The sequence below is a fragment of the Odocoileus virginianus genome, chromosome 21 (assembly GCF_023699985.2).
Source record: "Odocoileus virginianus isolate 20LAN1187 ecotype Illinois chromosome 21, Ovbor_1.2, whole genome shotgun sequence".
NCBI classification, from domain to species: Eukaryota; Metazoa; Chordata; class Mammalia; order Artiodactyla; family Cervidae; genus Odocoileus; species Odocoileus virginianus.
Genome location: NC_069694.1, coordinates 50,806,958 through 50,823,081, shown reverse-complemented (window position 1 = coordinate 50,823,081; position 16,124 = coordinate 50,806,958). Strand labels below are relative to the sequence as shown.

Here is a 16,124-nt window from a genome sequence, read left to right as displayed (position 1 = left end):
GGAAGAAGACTTCATTCTACAGGAATGACAGCCAGAATTATACCATTTTGGAATGTTTGGTAGCAAATTTCTTTTCCTAACTGAAAGGGAAGCCTGGGGAATCTTCAGTTCACAATCTAAATCAGCTATTTCTACCAGTTTTATTCAATTTCTCTAAATAAACAAAACACTTTGCAGGCAGCTTTTAATGTTTGAGTTGTATATCATTTCATCAATAGGAAACCGCTGCTGATGGAGAAAAATTACTATAGATCAGGAATATGAAATATTGTGAGGACATAAGCTAGTTTGCCAGCGAAGACCTTTGCCAACAAAGGTCCGTATACTTAAGTCTATGGTTTTTCTAGTAGTCACATATAGATGTGAGAGTTGGACTATAAAGAAGGCTGAGTGCCAAAGAATTGATGCTTCTGAACTGTGGTGTTCGAGAAGACTCTTGAGAGTCCCTTGAACTGCAAGGAGATCCGACTGGTCCATCCTAAAGGAAATCGGTCCTGAATATTCATTGGAAGGACTGATGTTGAAGCTGAAACTCCAATATTTTTGCCACCTATTGTGAAGCACTGACTCAATTGAAATAAGACCCTGATGCTGGGAAAGGTTGAAGGTGGGAGGAGAAGGGGACCACAGAGGATGAGATGGTTGGATGGCATCACCAACTCAATGGACATTAGTTTAAGTAGACTCCGGGAGTTGGTAATGGACAGGGAGGCCTGGTGTACTGCAGTCCATGGGGTCTCAAAGAGTCGGACACAACTGAGCAACTGAACTGAACTGATAAGCTAGTTCATCCTGGCTGTTTTATTGCCAACCTTTAGTAAGGTTTATTATCATGAACACTGGATTTTATGTGCCTTTGCTTACTTTCCTATCTGCATACCTCTGGTTCATTGACTATAATGATAAGGACTTTTGGTTAGATAAGTTGTTTTTTTTTAATTGGAGGATAATTGTTACACAACATTGTGTTGGTTTTTGCCATACACCAACATAATCAGTCACAGGTATACACTTGTTCCCTCTCTCTTGAACTCCCCCTCCCATCTCCCACCCCCTCCTCCAGGTTAGATAAGTTTTCTCTAAAGCATTGACATAGTGAATAATTTTCATAAAAGTTTGTGTAATTTTTCAGTTTTTCTAAGTTCACTACAGAGGCAGTGAACCCAAAGATTCTTGTTGAGGTAGATGTGATCAGAATGTGTTTCTTTTTTCCTTTTTACAGAAAATATTTTCCCGCACCTGTATTCATTTCCCTGTTCTTTTTCCCTTTGCCGTCACTATTAATGTTTAGTATCTAATTACCCCTACTTTTCTCTTCCTTTACCACCTGATTTCCCACAAACAACATTGTGCCTTGAGTTCTCACTTCTAACTTCTAGAAGACATCTTTACACCATTCTGGAAATTTGGTATCTTTTATGCTGAATTCTTTGATGCCCTGGATGTTGTTTCTCTCGTTCCCAAGGGGTCTCATGTCTAACTTGACCCCATTATATCAGTCCTCATTCATTCACTCATTTATTGAACACACATTTGTTGAGCAGCTACTATGAGTGGGCACAGTTCTAGATTCTAAAAATAAAAACTTGGTATGAGAGAGGCTGGAGGAGCCATTTGTATAGATAAGTGCTATGCAGTAAGTAAAACAGGGCTGTAAGTTAGACAGTTACTTCAAGTGGAGTTAGTTTGGAGAGGCCTCTCTGAGGATGTTTGCATTTGAGCTGAGACATTAATCATGAGAAGAAGCAAACGATGAGAAAATATGAGAGAGGGACATTCCAACTCAAAAGACCAAGGTGACAATGAGCTTACATAAGAGTAGGAGGAAAGTCATTACATCTAGAGTGTGATTAGTCGGGAGGAGAGAAGTGCACAGTGATCTTTGGGAGGTGGGCAGAGGGCGGATTGGGTCAAGTCTTTCAGCCAGTATCAAAGAGTTCGAATCTTATTTTAAAGCAGTGGTAACTCAACATTCGAAAAACTAAGATCATGGCATCTGGTCCCATCACTTCAGGGCAAATAGATGGAGAAACAGTGGAAACAGAGACTTTATTTTGGGGTGCTCCAAAATTACTGCAGATGGTGACTGCAGCCCTGAAATTAAAGGATGCTTGCTCCTTGAAAGAAAAGCTATGACCAACCTAGACAGCAGATTAAAAAGTAGAGACATTACTTTGCCAACAAAGGTCCATCTAGTCAAAGCTATGGTTTTTCCAGTAGTCATGTATGGATGTGAGACTATAAAGAAAGCTGAGATGCTTGCTTCGGCAGCACATATACTAAAATTGGAACAATACAGAGAAGATTAGCATGGCCCCTGCGCAAGGATGAGACACAAATTCGTGAAGTGTTCCATGTTTTTTAAAAATAAAATACTTAATCCCCCCCCCCCAAAAAAAGAACTTCATCAAAATAAATATTCCCAAGACTTAAAAAAAAAAAAGCTGAGCATCGAAGAATTGATGTTTGTTAACTGTGGTGTTGGAGAAGACTCTTGAGAGTCCCTTGAACTGCAAGGAGATCCAACCAGTCCATCCTAAAGGATATCAGTCCTGAATATTCATTGGAAAGACTGATGCTGAAGCTGAAACTCCAATACTTTGGCCACCTGATGTGAAGAACTGACTCCTTGGAAAAGACCCTGATGCTGCGAAAGATTGAAGGCAGGAGGAGAAGGGGGTGACAGAGGATGAGATGGCTGGATGGCATCACCTACTCGATGGACATGAGTTTGAGTAGGCACCGGGAGTTGGTGATAGACAGGGAAGCCTGGCGTGCTGCAGTCCATGGGGTTGCTAAGAGTCGGACACAACTGAGTGACTGAACTGAGTGACTGAAGCCATATTGAGGATTAGCAGGGAAGTGATAAGACTAGATTTTGTCTAAAAAATCTCTCTCTGGCCACCATATGGGGAAAATAAAATTGGATGTGTGAGTGAAAAAAAAGACTAGAAGACTCTTGAAGCCTATGAGGGATGGGAAAGTGGCAGTAGATATAGTAAGAAGGATGTATTTTGGAAGGAGAAAATATAGGACTTGTTGATGGAAAGATTGTGAAGTGAGAAGGAAAGGGGAGAGGCATGGCTACTAGATTTATAGCCAGATCAACTGTCCAGTGATTTTGCTGTTAACTGAGATGGGCAATAGTGGAATAGAATTAGATTGTGGTGGGAAATCGGGAGTTCAAGTTTTTGATGTGTTAAATGTAAGATTCCTCATCCCCCAGAGAAACCTCTTACCTATTAGCAACTTATTCCCCATTCCCACCTCCCTTCTTTCCCCTGCCAACTCCAGCCACTTGTCTACTTTGTCTCTATAGATTTATTTCTTCTAGGAACTTTATAAACGTATGCATGCTCAGTCGCTTCAGTTGTGTCCAACTCTTTGCAACCCCATGGACCATAGCCCGCTAGGCTCCTCTGTCCATGGGATTCTCCAGGCAAGAATACTGGAGTGGGTTGCCATGCTCTCCTCCTGGGGATCTTCCCAACCCAGGAATCAAACCTGCATCTCCTGCCCTGCAAGCAGATTCTTTACTGCTGAGCCACTGGGGGAGCCCAGTAGACATAGAGTCACACAGTATTAGTCCGTTATGACTGGCTTCTTTCATTTCACATAATATTTTCAGAGTTCGTTTATGTTGTAGCATGTTTTATTGTTGAATAATGTTCTGTTGTATGGATCTACCACAATATGTTTATCCATTCATTAGTTGATGAATATTTGGGTTGTTTCCACTTTTTGACTATTAGTATAAGTAATACTTCTATGAACATTTGTGTTTAAGCTTTCTGTGTAAACCTGTGTTTTTACTTATCTTCTGTATGTGCCTAGGAGTGGAAAAAATTATATACACACACAAAATACATACAGTCAAGGAATACAAAATAAAGAATTTATGAAAAAGGCAGTTCCCTGTGGTATACTGTAGAAATTGATTACTAACCTGATAATTTCATTATAAAATATGTACATGTAACACATGAGTAAGAAAATACTGTAATTTAGATATTTTGATGTGTGAAAAAGAAATGGAAGTAGGGTTTCAAAGGAAGGAAGTGAATCATGACCATCTTCCTTTATGTCTGAGGAATAGATATCACATCAAGTAAGATGGCCTTTGTTTTACCATTATTTTAAATTAATTGTGCCCAGAGTTGAAAGGAACATCTGTTTCATGTCAAAAAATCATCAGTCTGACTTGTCTATTCCTATATGATGTCCTTACTCATCTCAACTTACTAGAAAGAATTTCGCATGGGGATCTTTATTTTCATCATGGATTTTTAGTAGAATATTGCTGCAAATATGTATTTTTCTTTTGAATGGGAAGTGTGGTAATATTCTTTTGCTAGCCCCACCCCTTTTTGTTACCCCTTTGTAGGGAAGAAGTCTGTTTCTGCCCATTCCTTGCCAGGCTGTGGTGAATACCCATTGTCTGTGGACACTGGACAAAATAACTTGCTAGATATTTTGCTTTTGTGGTGGGGAGCTATTTGGGGAAATGATTGGGGGATTAGGGCTGCTGAGAAGTGGACTGAAGTTGTCTTTCACTAAAATTCCAGATTAACTTTGATTTTCAGTGAGAAGTTTCCATTTTCATCTTTTAATTGAAGACTGAATTTAGGATGCACCAAAGGCCCAAGAATGTTGCCTTTCTTTCTCATGAAATTTGAGTGATGAATTTCAGTTCTTTTTTGCAGCAATGTATTGATATTTTCTTGATCTAGCAATGTAAGATTAACCCATTTGTGGGTTATTTTCATGTATAGTACTTCTAAGTGCTAAAAAAGAACTAAGGAACTTTTTTTTTAAAGGGATGTTCTAATTCAGTTAATATTTGTTTACAACATTTAAAAAAACCCACTTTGCATTAATGGAAAGACATATGTTGAATGGATTCTATATTGCCATGTATGTTTACTATTTGATGGATATTTCTAAGAGAATTGATAAGTGTTGTTCCCCACATGACATCTTTCCTAAAATGATTTAATTATTTAATAGTTTTGAAAACTAGGTTGGGTGAATAGCCTGTCAGATTTGACTATCCTCAATAAATTTTTAGTGATATGCAGAAATTCATATTGGAAAAGCTTGCTTTAATATTTGAAATACTGCTGATGTTATTTTATTATGTATTTCAGTATTTTCATTCAAACCAGGTAGATAGCCAGCCAGATGGACAGGATTCCAAAGGAAGAAATACAGGGATTGAGTAAGGTACTAGATATGTTTGCCAGAATCTAAAGGGGAAGACTACGTAAAAGATACTTTTTTTGCATTCACCCATGGTGCAACATTGTATTTTTTATTAAATAAAATCAGGTTGGTAAGTCAACTAGAAATATGAGACTGGTTAACTTTCCCACACATTCTTTCTCCCTTGTGGGTTTTTATATGGTTATATTTAAACAGCCTCATGAAACCATTATTTATGGAGGATATTGGAAGGGAACATGTACAGACCATCTTGTATAATATTCAGATCTAATTTAGGAAGAACTCTCAGAAAACAAAGTGCAGTAATTTCACAGATAGTAGTTTACTTCATTGATTCATCTATCTTAATTGTCTGCCTCGCAGTAGTGATTTTGGAGAGAGATTTTATTCTTTACTTGTTCTTATGAGTCTGCAATATCTGAAAGTTGTGATGTCAGTTCTTAGATAGAGAGTTAGAAACTTTGACTTCTAGTATTAGCAAGATGACCTTAGGTAATTTGCTGACCTGTTCATGATTTGAAAGGCTAATCTGGAGTTGCGAAAAATGATGAGGGAACCTACAAGGCACATTGTTGTAGGTATGTATGTTCCATCTGACTGTAACTTCCCAGAAGGAGAGAGTACATTGTAACTGTGACCCAAATGTGAGCTTCCTTCCACCCTTTCTCAGTGCAGATTTATTATTGAGCTAAATGTTTTGCTTTGGACCTATTTCCAAGTTTAATTATTAATGTAAAGAATATATTCATTAACTAGATGACACAAAATATTTACTAAAGAATTATGAAAATGCTACTAATTCCTTAGCAAAAACATTAAAGCGAGACAAGGATAGATGTAATTAGTAGGTTATTGTAAAATAGACATAACATGAAATCTACCATTTTAACTATTTTTAATTATACTGTTCAGTGCTGTCAGGAACAATCATATTGTTGTACAACCATACCAGTATCCATTCCCAGAAATTTCTGATCTTCCCTAACTGAAATTCTGTACTTATAAATAATAACTCTCCGTTTCCCCTCTCAGCCCAGGGCAACCATTTGATCTGTTCCCATGAATTTGACTCTTCTGCGTATTTCCTCCAAGTGAACTCATTCAATATCTGTACGTTTGTGACTGGCTTATGACACTTAGCATAATGTCCTCGAGGTCCATCCATGTTGTAGCATGTGTCAGAATTTCCTTCCTTTTTGTAGCTGAATGATACCCCATTATAGGTATATACCACAGTTTGTTTAGCCATTAATCTGTTGGTGGACACGTAGGTTACTTCCATTTTTTTGGCAGTTGTGAACATAGTAGGGATTTTTAACAGTCTATCCAAAAGGCTATATGACCATTAAATTGAACATTCTAATTGGGTGAAAAACAAATAGAACATATTTATAATTTGGATTTATGTATTGTACACAGTAATGTGTGGGGTCATTTTATTCAAGGATATTTATATTTTGTAAGCTGTTTACCATGAATATTCTACTACATGGACTGTTGCAGTATATATCATGATGTATGTTTATTTACCTGAAAGCAAAAATGTCATTCTTAATAATATGTATGTTTGGCATTATGATAGGGTTTGCCAATTCTAAACTCTCATTTCCTTTTTGACTTTTTTAGTGTATGATAATGTGATAATGAGTCAAGAGAAGTGAGGGGGATATTTTTAAGTTTAGTATGAATGAAGGACCGTACTGTTTGTTATGTTTTCAAATCTAAATGCCATTATTAATTGTAGTAATACTTTGAAAAATTGTGGTTTATTGAGTACCTCATTGCAGTGATATGGAGCGCTCTCTGTGCCCTAGGCTTGCAAGGTGTCTGCAAACTTCATTCAAATTTTGCAGGTGCTAATTTAGATATTAAAAGAGAGTATATGCCATTGTATTACCTGCTTATGTTTCATTTGTTTTAAAACAAATATGAAACAAACTTTGATTAAATCCCATTATTAACTTTTGTAGTGAATTGCCTTTCTGAATCAGTATCTTTTAAGTTCTAGGTTGTATTGAAGTATGGTATGCAGTGTTGTTTTCTGGGACTAATCTAGATGGAGAGGTTAAGGTTTAAAATATTTCGTTGTACATTTAATGTCTAATACTAGATACAATAAGACTGTATTTAAAATATGTCAATATCGAGTAGCATCTAAAATTCCTTTGAAATAAATTGGATGACTTGGAAGATCTGATTGCCTGTGAATATTTCAAAGAGACATTTTAAGTGGGAAGGAAAGCCTCTTTGAAAAGTCTTCTGCTTGAAGTCTGCTATGTTAGCTTTTATTTTTGTATCTTTGAAATGATTTATTGGACCAAATGATCAGATCATAGCTCCATTGCTTCTAAGGGATAGATTTGTTATTGAAAGATAGCAGTAAGCACAACTATGGAGATGTTAATGGGTGGGATTCTTTTTATTTTAGTAATGAATCAGTAGACTTTTCATTCAATATGAGATATAAATGAGGAGATACTTTTTCCTAAATGATCTCTCTCTATATATATTCTTGAGTAGTTATATAAAGCTGGTGGAGTCTTTAAAAATCTGTCCTAACAAAGAAAGTAAAAGGATACTTTGCATTTTTATTATTTCTGATATTCTAAATTTTAGCCATTTTGTTTGTAGGACGTTCTGGGAACTCATACTCTATTGCTGTTATTAGGGGTGATATGCTGATGTAGTTACGTAAATACGCTTTCTCTAATATCATGTAGTTTTATATGTCTGCTTGTCTCCCTGTTGTTTTTCCTTTCTAATTGTTTTATTTTCAAAGTAAAAATTTTCTCAGCCACCTTTTTGTTTCTTAGAAAATTTCTGTTTATTAAGTTACTGCAACTATACTTTAACCTTACTGAGCATCAATTCTTTATTATTAGAACAGGAATTAATAGCCCTTGTCTTGAGTCTCTCTCAGGGTTATTGTGAAAATCAAACAATTTAATGTGAAACATTCTGCAAATTGCGAAGCACCCCTATACATTTTATTTATGTCTATAAATTATTTATCACATATTATATGTTCTGCCTTTTTAAAGGCAGAATTTTAAGCATATCGCCTGTGTGTTTAGGCTCCTATATGCTATTGGTGTTACAGTTTCTCTAATAGGCAAGTAATTTCATTGTCAAGTATGTGTGTGTGTGTGTGTGTGTGTGTGTGTGTGTGTGTTCTTATGTGTTGTGGATCATTTTCAGAATCTACTTTATTAATTTGACTATACATTATAACCTGCAAGTTTGTCATAAAGAATAAAAAATCTTGGTTCATTTAAGTTGATTTTTTTCTGCCTTTTTTTTTTGAGACATTTTAAAAAAGTGGGGTGTTCACATTTTATTCTTGTTTTCCCTTTGTATAATGTATATATAGCATTTAGAGAAATACAAATGTGTCCACAGTAAAACATGTTTTCACTTTAGCTTTCCAAATTTGTTGTATCTTGTTGATTATAAAGGTGTTGTCACTTTAATAACCAGTCTTTCCAGACTGTCAGCTAGTTCTTGAAATAGTGAAACTACTTTGTCATTAATGCTTGGACTTCCCACTCTCTTATTGTCAGTAGATAAGATTGAACAATTGGAACTATTTGGTTTGCATACTCATTAAGTGCTTTGTATATATACTACCTACTTGAAAAACTTATTTTTGAGAAGGTTAAATCTAAGAAGTCGATGAAAAAGAGCAATGTTCTATATTATATTCTAATTAGTGTGCCCTATAGTATATTAGAATATAGTACAATATTATTCTGGAAATTTGTTAGTTGTGATTTAGTAGGAGGTTCTATGACTTTTCTTTCAGTTATCAAGTCTGAATTAAATCAGGTGAAAATCATCACAGGTTCTCCATGCCCGTATACCATTGCATTTTAGAAAGAACTAAGAGAAAAGAAATAAGGAACTTTAAACAACTGGACTAATCTCTTACAACCAACATCTAGAACAGGGCTTTTGTATTACTCTTGATCTTCTGTGTTTCATATGGATTTTGTGTGTGAAGATTTTTATACCCTCAACTGAAAGGTAAAACACATCAATTACACTTATTTAAAAAAAAAAAATTGCTAAGCATGAGAATTTCAAACAAAATTCCCATTTTTCACTCTATTATAGAAGTCAGGTGGAAACGTTATATTTAAAAATAAAAGTTGTTTTTTCCTTAATTTTTTTTTTCTCTTGTCAGTTCTGTTGAAAGGCAGAATGGAAACTTGTTCTCATTTGTACATATTTGGCTTACTCTTTGGCTTACCAGTGGTTGAGTCATGAACACAGTTACTTTGTGCTGTGTGTTTTAAAAGGCAGATGTCAAGTAATAACCTTATGAAAAGGCCTATTATAATTATATGTATGCATCAGAGTTTACTCATGAAGAAAATGCCACTTATATAATTTCATACTTTAAAAACTACATGCTTGAGCAGAGCATATATTTCTATATTTAAGAAGTGAAATGGCCCTTTACCTTTAAGTAAAAACATGCTCAGAAACTCTATTTTTTTCTCTGTCTCTGCTTTTAGAGTGTTAGTTGAACTTTCAACAGAGTGGCAAATTAACTTTTGGTGATTTCAGCATTATGGAAATTGTATTTAAATTTATGATTTTCCCTGATCCCTTGACTCTTATTCTCTTTATTTGTGGATTTTTAGCTCATTTAACTCATTTAAAAGTAGCTGAAATAAGTAGGAATAAAACTGATGTTCAGTTTGGCAATTAAGAAAGATAGGTACTTGCTGAGAACAGTTTTTTTTAAAAAATCATACCAGCATTTATTTTCCTCTTTGGTCTCTTATTTGTGGTGTTCATGCCTAGACATTTTAAAACTAACCAGAGAGAAAGCGCTTTTGCAGAACAGACACTGAGGACTGAGACTCCTTTCCATAAATAGAGTGAAAGTGAAAGTCACTCAGTTGTGTCCGACTCTTTGCGACCCCATGGACCCATGGAATTCTCTAGGCCAGAATACTGGAGTGGGTAGCCTATCCCTTCTGCAGTGGATCTTTCTGACCCAGGAATCGAACTGGGGTCTCCTGGATTGCTGGCAGAGTCTTTACCAACTGAGCTATCAGAGAAGCCCCTCCCATAGTTATAAGGCAACCGCTATTACAGGTGTACATGGGAGAGTTACAAAGATTTCCTTTGAAAATGTCCAGAAGCCTCAAGAAATGGTGCTTTTCTTGATGCTGGTTTGCTGAATAACCAGGAGTCATTCACACGCTGCTCTGTCATTTCAGTCTGTCTCTCTGCACATACAACTCTAACGACCTGAAGCCTCTTTCTCAGGCCTCTCCCCTAATCTACCTGTGCTTCCCTTCAAAATTTATACATCCTTAGTGGGCATAGTTTTGGTAAATCTGTCCTACATGGGCTCTTTTACTTTCTATTTATTACCTATTTTTTATGAATTTTATTCTTTGTTTGAGATTCCTTGGAAATTGGGGAATAACTACTCATACATCTTTTCCATTTTTATTGCGTAGCACTTCTTGTAGAGCATGATTTCTTGACATGCATTTTTTAAGACAACGTGCTATGTTGTGTGCGAGGTACTTATGTTTTAAAGAAATAGGCATGGACTCTTCAAGGAGGAGTCATAGTGATTAATAAAAACTTAAACTTTGCTCCTTTTGCTTGAATATTGTGTAAAAATATTGTGTAAAAAGTCACATTTGAAGGATGGCCAAAGAAAGATAACTATAGAAAGAAACATTTTCAAGTCTTTAAAAAGGGATATATTAAAGAGAAGTATTCAGAAGAGCTAGCATTTGCTTTAACTCATTAACTTACCCTGTGGGTGTTGCTGAAATTTCAGCTGTGAATATAGATACTGTATCTTTTAACTTATGTTCCCTCCTTTGTATAGGATTGTGTCATGTCATCACACAGGGCACAGGGCAGGGTGGGGGAGTTCTTAAAGGTCTTCTAGTTCAGAAGTTCCCATATCGCAGCCCAGGGCCCTTGTCATTGAATTACTCTTCGAAGTCTTTGTATCCATGTCTACTGGTTAACCTGTGTGAAGATATGTGAACTCCCATACCATGACAACATTGTGAATGAATGCTGTTTTGATTAAGGCAAATTCATTTAAAAGTTTTACTGAGTTCATAACAAGCTCAGCCAGTAACACTAGGGACCCCATCACTGTCCCGTGATAGCTGGGTGTTTTGACACTGAAAGGTGGATGCTGATGCCCCAGGAGCCGAGGCACCGCTGCAGGAGTGCAGTTGCCTAGTTTTAAAGATGAGGACGCTGGGCCCGAGGAAGTGAAAGGACCCATCCGACATCACAGTGGAGACTATCAGAGTTAAGATGAGAGCACAACTCTAGTGTTTGTGGCTCTAGGATCATAGAGAACTATGAACTTATTATAACATGAGGTGGTGCAGTGGTAAAGAATCTGCCTGGCAATGGGTTTGGTCCCTGGGCTGGGAAGATCCCCGGGAGTAGTAAATGGCAACCCACTCCAGCACTCTTGCCTGGAAAATCCCATGGACAGAGGAGCCTTGCAGGCTGCAGTCCATGGGGTCTCAAAGAGTCAGACATGTCTGAGCACAGCATAACAGTAACAATGAACCCAACAAAGAGGACTGGAATTTGTGAGGAGGAGTGAGATAAAGAGAGCAGTAACTTTTTCTTCAGTTCAGTTCAGTTCAGTCGCTCAGTTGTGTCCGACTCTTTGCGACCCCATGAATCGCAGCACGCCAGGCCTCCCTGTCCATCACCAACTCCCAGAGTTTACTCAAACTCATGCCCATCGGGTCGGTGATGCCATCCAGCCATCTCATCCTCTGTCGTCCCCTTCTTCTCCTGCCCCCAATCCCTCCCAGCATCAGGGTCTTTTCTACCGAGTCAACTCTTCACATGAGATGGCCAAAGTATTGGAGTTTCAGCTTCAGTATCAGTCCTTCCAATGAACAGCCAGGACTGATCTCCTTTAGGATGGACTGGTTGGATCTCCTTGCAGTCCAAGGGACTCTCAAGAGTCGTCTCCAACACCACAGTTCAAAAGCATCAATTTTTCGGTGCTCAGCTTTCTTCACAGTCCAACTCTCACATCCATACATGACCACTGGAAAAACCATAGCCTTGACCAGATGGACCTTTGTTGGCAAAGTAATGTCTCTGCTTTTTAATATGCTATCTAGGTTGGTCATAACTTTCCTTCCAAGGAGTAAGCGTCTTTTATTTTCATGGCTGCAGTCACCATCTGCAGTGATTTTGGAGCCCCAAAAAATAGTCTGACACTGTTTCTACTGTCTCCCCATCTATTTCCCATGAGATGATGGGACCAGATGCCATGATCTTAGTTTTCTGAATGTTGAGCTTTAAGCCAACTGTTTCACTCTCCTCTTTCACTTTCATCAAGAGGCTTTTCAGTTCCTCTTCACTCTCTGCCATAAGGTGGTGTCATCCGCATATCTGAGGTTATTGATATTTCTCCCAGCAGTCTTGATTCCAGCTTGTGCTTCTTCCAGCCCAGCGTTTCTCATGATGTACTCTGCATATAAGTTAAATAAGCTGGGTGACAATATACAGCCTTGATATATGCCTTTTCCTATTTGGAACCAGTCTGTTGTTCCAAGTCCAGTTCTAACTGCTGCTTCCTGACCTGCATACAGGTTTCTCAAGAGGCAGGTCAGGTGGTGTGGAATTCCCATCTCTTTCAGAACCTTTTCTTAGATTACTTTTAATGTTTTGAAGTGTTTTTGTTTGTCTTTTACCATTGGGGAGTAAGAGGGGAAGGATGACTTGATTAAGGAAGATAATGTTACATAGTATTCATGAAAATTGTTTCTCTTACACTGTTAACTTTTTACTCCTTGGAAACTTACTAGTGGTAGCAGAATCATCATTTTGATAGTACTCTTTTTGAAGTAACGTTTTGGAAGTAATTTTTTGAAGTAACTTTTTGAAGTAATTTTTACAAATATAATTTTTATATCTCTATAAAGTCTGAGAAACAGACTTTAGGGAAGGTTTGATGAGCTCTTTTAAGACTTGGGAATGCTGTTAAACAGAGAAATGAATGGCTTATGGTCTCTTAGTTTTTGAATCTAGGTCTCTGAACCTTCAGTTTTATTTTATGCCCATTGTCTGTGTTTTAATTTTGTGGCATGTTTTTGCTTTCCTGTGTTTCTTAAGTGAGGGAGCATTTTATAGGAAAGAAGTTGAAATGCCGGTCAGTCTGTTTTGATTTTTGTAGCATGTCTCAAAGACTCACCTGGTGAATGCATTGAAATTGATGACTTAATGTCTAAGGGTTATATATGTTGTATTTTTTCAAGTCAGTGACTTGAAATATGTGACACCACAGCAGCTGCTAAATATGTGACTTTCTGATAAGACTTTACCAGTTCAATGGTAACTCTTAAATGCCATGTAAGTTGGCAAGAGAAGGTGTAAATTGGTGCCTTGTACATTGTGTGTGTGAGTGGCGTAAGGTTACTTAAGTTTAGAAAAAGCTCAGTTATACATTCACTCTGCAGAAGAAGAGTCAAGTCAATAAGTTGAATTGGAGACCCAGTAGAGGAAAGTTGCTCTGAGGAAAGTGATTTAAATAGCAGTACTTTTGATCCTTTCTGTAGCCAGGTGAGGGAATTACAGGAAGGCCCAGAATTCTATGAATTTCAGTAAGGCAATGTCATATAAATAAAGAAGGGACCTCAACTATAGGCCTGGTTCTGTTAATAATGTTGCAGTTTTGGTTCCTCTGTAATTGGGTCCTTGATAAACCTATTCAAGGTAATGATTCCTCTGCAATCTGTGTTTGTAGTTTATGGAAAAGGTTCCTATAGCAAATGAAATAGAGGATATGACCAGTATTACTCATGAGTGTCTCAGTGAAGTATCTCTTAGAAATAGGAGGTACTTTCTGCCTTTATATGAAATTCTTTCACCTCAGGAGACCTTGCCTTCATCATTTTAATTCATTTTGTCACTTAGAATGAACTACTACCCAGACAAAAGACATGAGAATAAGAAGTTAACAGAATCTTTAAAAAATAAACTTAGAAAAAAGTTCACAATGAGTGTGTTGTGGAGGTGAATTTGCTGTTAGTACTAGCTGAAAAGTTAAGAAAAAATTAGCCACCCTTATGGATTCATTAATATATCAATTCTGTATTGAGCACTTCCTGCTGTGAGAGACCCAGGATGCTGGCTGAAAATGAGACAGTTTCTGTTCTCATAAAGCTTATAGTCTGGTGGTGAGAGATGGCCCGCGAACAGGGACCTCCGTTGTGCGCAGGAGTTTGTAAGTGTATCAAGGGGATGTGACAGAAACTGACCCTGGAAGGCCAGCTTTACGCAGAGAGTGGCCAGGAAAGGTTTCTCTGAGGATAAGACAAGGAACTGAGACTTACAGGAAGAGGAGAAGTTGAGCATAAGTGTATGAAGCTTAAGAAATGGCAAGTGAAAAAGCCAGGAGATAAAACAGGATTTGGCATGCTGGAAGGACAGAAAGGTTCACTCACATGCCGTTAGAAACGGTGGAGGGGACTGACTGAAGACGGACAGGTAAGAAAGAATTCCATCATGGAGGGTCCTTGCGGTCCATGGAGAGTCTTTGCGATTTTATTTTGAGAGCATTGCTTAGCCATTGAAGTAACTTAAGCAGGGCATGACATGGTCTAAATTATGTTTATAAAACAGTCACTCTGGCTTCTGTAGGGTAGCAGATTGAGAAAACATCTAAGAATAGAAACTTCAAGACTAGTTAGGAGACTTATTTGAAATAGTGCAGGAAGGGATGATGATTTGAATATGGGTTTGAGGGCTTTTGTTTTTTTTCTGTAATCTACAGTTATTATTGCTGCAAATTCAATCCTGTGATTCTCTATTGTCCATTGGAAAGCAATTTTACAATAATCACTGTTTTTTAATCAAAACTATAATACCATAAGAGGCTTTTTGTTGCAACTTACTGTGGCAAGAAATTAGTTTTAGATGGAAAACCCTGTATGTCTTTACCTATGATTGTATTAGGCATGCTCTTTGGAAAGTTTTGATTAATAATGAATTAATTATAATAGTGCAGGTTTTTTTAGCTGACTTTTATTTCATGTACTTTATTAAGTGGTTTCTAATCCACTATCTCATTTAATCTTCACAATAATCCTGTGATGGGCATAGGTACTTCTGTTATCTGCGTATTCAAAGTAAAGAAACCAAGAGATTGAGAAGTTAAGGAACTTTTCCAAGGTCATGCAGAGAAGAAATGTGCAACTCAAATCTGAACCTAGTTCTCCCTGATACCAGGGCTTCCCTTGTGGCTCAGACGGTAAAGCGTCTGCCTACACTGCGGGAGACCCGGGTTCAATCCCTTGGGTCAGGAAGATCCTCTGGAGAAGGAAATGGCAATCCGCTCGAGTACTCTTGCCTGGAAAATCCCATGGACGGAGGAGCCCGGTAGGCTATAGTCAACGGGGTTGCAAAGAGTCGGACATGACGAGTGACTTCACGTCACTTCACTTCCTCCCTGATACCGCAGCTAGAATAGTTTTTTTATTAATAAAAAAACTAACATACCTTCATTAAGAAACAGTTTACACCTAGTAAAATACACAGATCCTAAGTGTGTCATTCGATGAATTTTGGCAGTTGTGTCCATCTATGTAGACACCTCCCCAAACAAAATACAGGTTTCTGTCACTGCACAATGTTTCTTATGTCCCTTCCAGTCAGTTACCACCCCCATAAACAACTTTTTTCTGGCCTCCATCACCATGTATTGTTCTTGCCTCTTCTTGGACTTCATGTGAGTAAACAGACACTGTGTATTGTTTTATGTCTGTCTTCTTTCACCCAACATAACATTTCGGAGACTCATGTATGTTGTTGCTTATTCTTTCTTATTGCCAAGGAACAGTATTCCATTATACAACTGCATCACTATATCGACTGTA

General features: G+C 37.4%; 1 protein-coding gene and 1 non-coding gene across 29 annotated transcripts in view; both read left to right on the top strand.

Annotated features, from left to right (window-relative positions):
* The window catches only part of CAMK2D (calcium/calmodulin dependent protein kinase II delta), a 303,590-nt gene that overhangs the window by 18,180 nt on the left and 269,286 nt on the right, over positions 1-16,124 (top strand). The gene's annotated exons all lie outside the window — the stretch shown is intronic.
* On the top strand, positions 2,256-2,362 carry LOC139030289 (U6 spliceosomal RNA). Its single transcript, XR_011482593.1, has one exon. It is a non-coding gene; the product is annotated as a U6 spliceosomal RNA (small nuclear RNA).